Source organism: Berghia stephanieae, chromosome 5 (assembly GCF_034508935.2).
Source record: "Berghia stephanieae isolate SIO BIC M18660-M18661 chromosome 5, UCSD_Bste_1.3, whole genome shotgun sequence".
Taxonomy (NCBI): domain Eukaryota; kingdom Metazoa; phylum Mollusca; class Gastropoda; order Nudibranchia; family Aeolidiidae; genus Berghia; species Berghia stephanieae.
This window is the reverse complement of record NC_088364.1, coordinates 15,851,463-15,858,962: the sequence shown is the minus strand read 5'-3', so window position 1 is coordinate 15,858,962 and position 7,500 is coordinate 15,851,463. Positions and strand designations below refer to the sequence as shown.

The 7,500-nt window shown below is 33.4% G+C and overlaps 1 protein-coding gene across 20 annotated transcripts in view; it reads right to left on the bottom strand.

Annotated features, from left to right (window-relative positions):
• The window catches only part of LOC144972476 (uncharacterized), a 309,958-nt gene that overhangs the window by 251,432 nt on the left and 51,026 nt on the right, over positions 1-7,500 (bottom strand). The gene's annotated exons all lie outside the window — the stretch shown is intronic.

The following is a 7,500-nucleotide window of genomic DNA, read 5'->3' as shown; positions in this document are numbered from 1 at the left end:
TTTCAACAGAAACAATGCTGCAACAGAAACAATGCTGTTAATGACCAAGTTTAATGTCTGAACATGGTGAGGAAATGTAAAATTTGATTTAAGACCATTTTCAAAGGACTCAATTTTGCACTGAAGAAAGTGGTTTGCTGGATGGGGTCTTTGACCTCCCCATAGTGGGCAGGAGGTCACGCTGTGTCTTCTATCCCCTTATATCTCGTTTTTAGAGTTGCTTTCTGTCTTTGTATTGGAATAGGATTACTTGGTTTTGTCCTAGCCCTGGTCGGAGTCCCTGACTGTGATGGAAACAGTCAACTGTCTAGTTATAGTTTTTGGAGATGATGTTTTTCCCCCTTGTAAATCATCTCCCTGTTATGTATTGTTATATATGTTGTTTTTAATGTATACTGTACGCATTAGAGTGTGTTCCTCTGCTTGTTTTCTGGATGAGATATTTAGGTGATCTCAAACTAAGTACAATGACGGTATGCTCTTAGAATCTGCATCTGTTCCCAATTTGTACCATTCCCGTTTGTCATACTTTTTCCTGGCTGCTTTAATTGTAAATCTATAGTCTTATGACTATTTCATTTTCTTCCTTTTTACTGGCACTGAAATCCCATCAACATCACAAGCGCCATAAAACCCTTAAAAACAAATAAACAAACAAAGCGGTTTGAAGGCGAGTGTTAAATCAAAAGATCACAAAGCAGTACAAAATGGTGCTGAATCTGAATTTATCGGAAAAGATATGAGACCTCAGTTCATTGATATGTTTCATTTAGGAAAATGAATAAAGTTTATCAAAGTGACAAATAATAAATTTACATTTCTTGTCACTTTAAGTTTAAAGTTTCTTTTTTACTTGTGGTTGAATACTGTCTAACATTATATTTATATGTCCTGATGTATGCGTTTGTATGTTTGTATATATGTGCATGAGACATCAGCATTCCATTTCTGGTTCTATTGGTGCAAGTGATAGTTACAATTTTACATTTATTTTTTTATCACAATTAGAGAATGGCCGTTTTTTTTTTTTTTTGGAGTTTTCAAACTGACAGTTGTGGACAGCCTTCTTATCGGTCTGCTAAAGTGGCATAAAATGGGCTGACTATAAAAGGGTTGTATATCCACGTTTAAAGATTTTGAAATCAGCATTGAAAAGGTTTTATCTGACAAACATTTTAAATTTTAAATTGGGAGATAGTTCAAAATGTTTGCACCAAAGAGGGACGAAAGTTTTTATACATTTGTTAACAGAAAGTAAACTTTTAATCAATTTTTTTTCTCCAGTTAAAGTAATTTGGATTTATAATCTGTTAATTCTCAGTCCTGTTACTGTCTGTCTCCGCTCCTTTTGTATTTCAAAATGAAGGAAACGTTTACAATTGCTTTTTTAGCGGACATGTTTGGGTCTCTTCTCATTGCACCACCTAGATGTCTCTCTATTAGCAACGTGGCGCGAACTTGAAAGCAGAGATCAGTCACTTTCCGCATGACTCGTAACTTAAGAACCCAACGGCTATGTTTGACCGCAACCATATCTAATCTGTCATCTGCATTTTTTGCGGCCGCAAATTTTGGCAAATTTCCCAAAATTGGCAAATTGTGGCAAATTTTGGGAAAATTGGCAAATCGCGTGGCATATTTTTTTGGGAAAAAAAAAAGAATCGAAAACAAAATAACGGAAAAAAAAGTGCGAAACTTGAGAAATGTTGCAGCTTTGCCTGGGCCCAAACCAAGGGAAGCTACACTCTACGGATAATGATCCTTTAAAATCTTTGTAACAACGCTATTCATAATGTAGCCTCCTTAAATGTAATAAATTGTCTTATATATATATATATATATATATATATATATATATATATATATATATATATATATATATATATTATATTATATATATATATATATATTTATCTGTATAGCGTGTTAATTTTTACTGAAACGCTTAGTTCTCCTCTGCAAATTTTTGGGCAAATTTCTTGGCAAATTTTGGGGGTTTTTTTTTGCAAATTTAAGGTCCCACTTTGGCAAAAAATGCAGATGACAGTCTAATCGGTCAGTTTCTAAGGTATGACTGGAAGTTAGAGAAACTCAACAATCTTCTGAGGAAATTGGTGGGATCTACGTGAGAGGCCCAGGCATTCCAGAGAACATTCACCCTGATACGGTGCTAGTCTACAGCGAGTATTGGCCCCTGTATTTGATGGAAGCAGAAACGTCGAGTAGGTCGACGCCAAACTTCTGCACATGGTGACAGGCATGCTGACAACAACACCTGCTAATAAACGAGGTCTGGTTATGGCAGCAATCAAGCCTCCTGATTTCTCATCGGAAGACGATTAGGATTATGCCGGGAAGGGGAAGGGGGTACACAGAGATGCTCCTAAATAACTACCGGGCGTTTTGAAAATAATTTGAAAATGGACGATGAGTTGCAAGGATTATGCCCTCCATCGCAACCATACAGTAAGAATGATGATGTACATATTCCAACACACACATTCCACCACACAAATTTTGATGTACACATTACAACATACATATTCCACCACACACATTTCGATGCAAACATCGCAATTATCATATTCCGCACACACACATTTTGATGCACACATTACAACACATATTCCGTCACATAACGTTTAATGCACACATTACTACACACACATTTAGATGCACAAATTCTGACCCACATAATATTTCAGAGAGAAAATAAATCAACTATCCTGTTGTTATAAATAGACTTGTCGTTGGTAGCACATAGCTGGCCAATTGGTAAGGTGTTTTCAATATTATCGTAATATTCCTCCACCTAATGCTGACAGCCAGCTTCACTGACTCATTATCCCCAAATAAGTTCAGCTCAAGAAGCAACCTATCTGTTATCTTCTGAACGACGTGTATTTATTTTCAGGTCTGAAGACCTAATTAATTATGGGCCCATTGTTGTAATGTAAATCTCAAAAAATGACGCAAGATATTGTCCATTACAACAATGTTAAACTACGCCCATAAGTGGGTTTGGATGTCAGACCTGCATATGTGGCTTCCGAATAATATTGAGACTTGTAAAAATAAAGAGATTGGTTGGGTTTGGGTGAAAATAATAGAAAAATCGCTACGATCAAAATAAAATAAGAAACATTTTTTTCTTATTTTTTCTTCTTTTCTAAATCCCTTTTTTTCAACTCTTGCTACCCATACAGATAAATTGACATTGTACTTATTTGCAGGTCTGATAACCCATTTTTTATGGGCTCATTGTTGTTATACTTATACTCTCAAACCAAAGCAAAATATTGTCCATTACAACAATGTTAAATCAAGCCCATAATAGTGTTCGGTTATCAGACTTAACCCTCTCCTTACCAACTTTAGGAAAATCGTCACATTCGTTACGATACAACCAACAATTTTCTCATTCAAATTGATTTTGTACCTACATCATAAAATTTAAAGAAAATGAACATGTGTTGTGGAGCATGTTTAGCTAAAGAAATTATGCACCACAAGAACTTTACTGCTATTGTGTTTGAGTGATAAAAGGAAGGAAAATCCTGAAAATGGCTGGTAAGGAGAGGGTTAAATTACAATGTGAAATTGAATGTAAGCTTCAATTTAATATATGAAAACAGATAAATGGACGTTTCCAGTTTCCCCTTTATCAACAAAACAGGATGGATGAAAATTACAGACGAATGAGATAATATGGCAGTGGCGTTGTTACATTCATCTTAACAACGCCACTACCACATTATCTCATTCGTCTGTAGTGTTTCATTCATCCTGTTTTGTTGATAAAGGGGAAACCCGAAACGTCCATTTTATCTGTTTTCGTAAATTAAATTGAAACTTACATTCAATTTCACATTTAAATTTATTTCTTCGAGCAGCAACATTTACATTACCCTGTTATCAGACTTTCGAATATGTGTACGCAAGGACAAATCAATATTTATATTGCTTTAAGGTTTTTTTTTAAGTTACAACTATTTGTGCGGCTATGTGTTCTAGCCGCATGACACTCGCTTTCGGATTGGAAGGTCCTGAGTTCGAGCGTCGTTCGGCGCATAGTTGATTCCTTGGAAAAACCTCTTAACTCACATTCTCTCACTGTACTCGGGTGTAAAATGAGTACCCGATCGTCAACAGCGTTGTCTGTCGAAAAACTTGTAATATCACTTAACAGGCGTCGCGTTTCGTTCTACATGTTACTGTTGCTGTTGGTCAGGGACCCTTTGTAAAGCGCTTTGAGCACGTTTAGTGGATATTGTTGAACTGTTACAATAGTTATCATTATTCCTAAGTATCCGAAGAAATAAAATAAATCGCCAGCTTGAAGCAATACATTTCATTCAGAGTCCCATTAGCCCATGGAACCGGAGTTTAATCCCGGTTTCTATAGCGTGAAACGGACAATAGCAATTGCTTGTTATCGCAAAATACTTTCCGCCAGATCAAACAGACCCAGCTATCCAATGACTGCTTGGTAGACAGGGGATCAGAAAAAAAAATCTCGACTGCACCAGCAGGGATCGATCTCGGTCCCTTTGCGCGTGAAGCGTGTGCTCTACCAACTGAGCTATCGGGACCCCCAATACATTTCAATTAGGCACAATCAATTTCCCTTTTTTAAATAAAAATAGTATACCTTGATTTGATAGGTGGTTTATATTAATAATAATAAATAATAATAATAATAATAATAATAAATAATAATAATAATAATAATAATAATAATCATAATAATAATGATATAATAATAATAATAATAATAATATAAATAATAATAATAATAATAATAAATAAAATAATAATAATAATAATAATAAATAATAATAATAATAATAACAAACAACAACAACAACAACAATAATAATAATAATAATAATAATAATAATAATAATAATAGTAATAATAATAGTAATAATAATCATAATAATAATAATAATAATAATAATAATAATAATAATAATAATAATATAATAACAATAATAAAAGTAATAATAATAATAATAATAATAATAATAATAATATATACTCTTATAGAGCTCACGGTGTCCTCAAGAGGCCCTTGGCGCTTTACATCAACACAGAACAATATAGAAAGTACATGCCATTAAAAAGTAATGTTTTCAAGGATTTCCTGAGCACAGACAATGATTTTGATTCCCGGATGCTCTGTGAAATGATGTTCCCTACAGACGGACCAAAATGAGAAAAGGACCTTGTTATAATGAGGTCTTCTGCGATTTATCAGTGATTTGTGATACTAGTGGGTTATAAGCACTTTTAGATCGCCAGCACAAATCATTACATTTCAATTTGCATAATCAATTTCCCTTTTTTAAAAATTAGTATGTCTTGATATGATGGAGGGTTTAAAATGAGGTCTCCTGTGGTTTATCAATTTTTTGTGATACTACTAGCCTAGTGGGTAATAAGCGATTTTAAATTGTACACACTATTAAATGAAAATTATCGGCAGCGTTATTCTCTTCTTGTTTTCCAATAGCTCTATGGTTATTTGTAAACCAATTTGTCTGACGTCGAAATAGGTTTTTTTCCCTATTCATAATCAGGCAATTCAACAAATTAGGCTCATTTGAATAAATGGTTCGTCTTATTTTCACTTAACCCTCTCCTTACCAACTGCAGAAAAATTGTCACAGAAGGTATTTTTATTATACAGATTTAGTTTTACAAATCACAAAATGTTTAGAACAATCTTCATATTTACAAGACCTTAGTGTAGTTTTGTAAAGCTTGTTTTCCTGAACAAGATGAAATCTCGTATGTAGGCTACTTATTACTTTTTAAATGTGAGTTTAAAAATTCAATTTGTGTGTTGGGTCGATATTACATTTCAGTAAAAATCTTGAAAACAGTCGATAAGGAGTTAAACATCTATTAGCCACGGTAATGAACAACTGGATTATGCCAACTTTTGCCTGAAAGCGATTTTATGTTTGAGTAATTCAGATGAAGAGAACCAAACTTGAGTTGAATAATATGTACATTCTAATAAATGCACACTGTGAGTGAAAATCTTGTGGTGTGTGTGTGCGTGTGTGTGTGTGTGTGTGTGCGTGTGTGTGTGTGTGTGGCTGGGGGGGGGGGCTTTTTTTAGGCGCTCATAGATGTCGATTATATATATATATATATATATATATATATATATATATATATATATATATATATATATATATATATATATATATACTTCTGATTTCCAACCACCTTTTTTTCGATAGTGTCATTTTGAAGTTTTTCATAAGGCAAATTGAATATATTATTTTCATAAGTGGGAAAACTAGAATTTCTCATCATATTAACTGGAATTCACGTTTTGGCAGCCACTCCATCCCGATATAATAGGCATCAGGTTGACAAGATAGGTTACAATTATAGATTGATGCCACGCAAGGTGTACATATTAGCAGGTCTGATAACAGAAAACAATTACGAGTTTGATTTAACATTTGGAAATGGACAAGATTATTTTGCGCTAATTCGAGAGTATTTCCATTACAACAACGAGCCAACACCAATTGGATTCAATAGTCTGATGTCACGCCACCCAGCAACGGCGACCATCTTGGTTCTAAACAAAGAAAATCGGTACTTTTTATTCTTCATGCTTGCTAGAACTTTTCATATGTCTTGTGATCAGAATGTGTAAAAATCAAAACAAGGTCAGATTTATAATGTTTTTTCCCCCTGGATACGCTTTTATGCTCGTCGGAGAAATATTTCATAAGGGGTCCGCCATTGTTCCGATAGTTTAAAGCCAGTTACTGAATTACCATGCGTCATTACTGATTTGGGTTATCAGGCCTGAAAATAAATACAGGTCGTTCTGCACGACTGTAGTGACGAATGCCAACCAATAACAAAATAAGAAATATACTAATATATGATATTGTTGTCCATAATGTCTTAATCGCTTATTTCTACAATTGACAGAGTTTTTGAATCACTTTTCTGGCGTCTGAGGACGTGACTCATTGCGTCATTCTGGTATTCTAGAATTATATTGTTTGTTTTTTTTTTCTTCTTTTTTATTTTGTAAAAAAAAATACCGGGTCTATTTTTAAACTACCGATAAAGAATTGAAATACGATAAAAAACTAGAAATGTTAGAAACATCTTGTTTTTTTTTTTGTTTTTTTTTTTTTTTTGTTTTTTGTTGTTTTTTTTTGCATATTTTTTTCATCACGATTCAAGTTTTTTTTGTGGTGAAAATTTCAGGAAGATTCTATAAGATATTACAATACAGCCACACTTTTTGTAAAAAGGGAGAAATTTGACCAGAGCAATTTTTTGAAGCGTTTATTTCTTTTTATTTCTTTCAATTTTGAGTAAAAAGAAAATCGCTTGAGTCAATTTTACCTTTTTTTAAAAAGCGCGGCTGTGTGTAAGACTTATAGCATCTTCTAAAATTTTCACAACAAACTTGAATAGTGTAGAAAAACTATGCAAAAAAACAAAAAAAAAAAA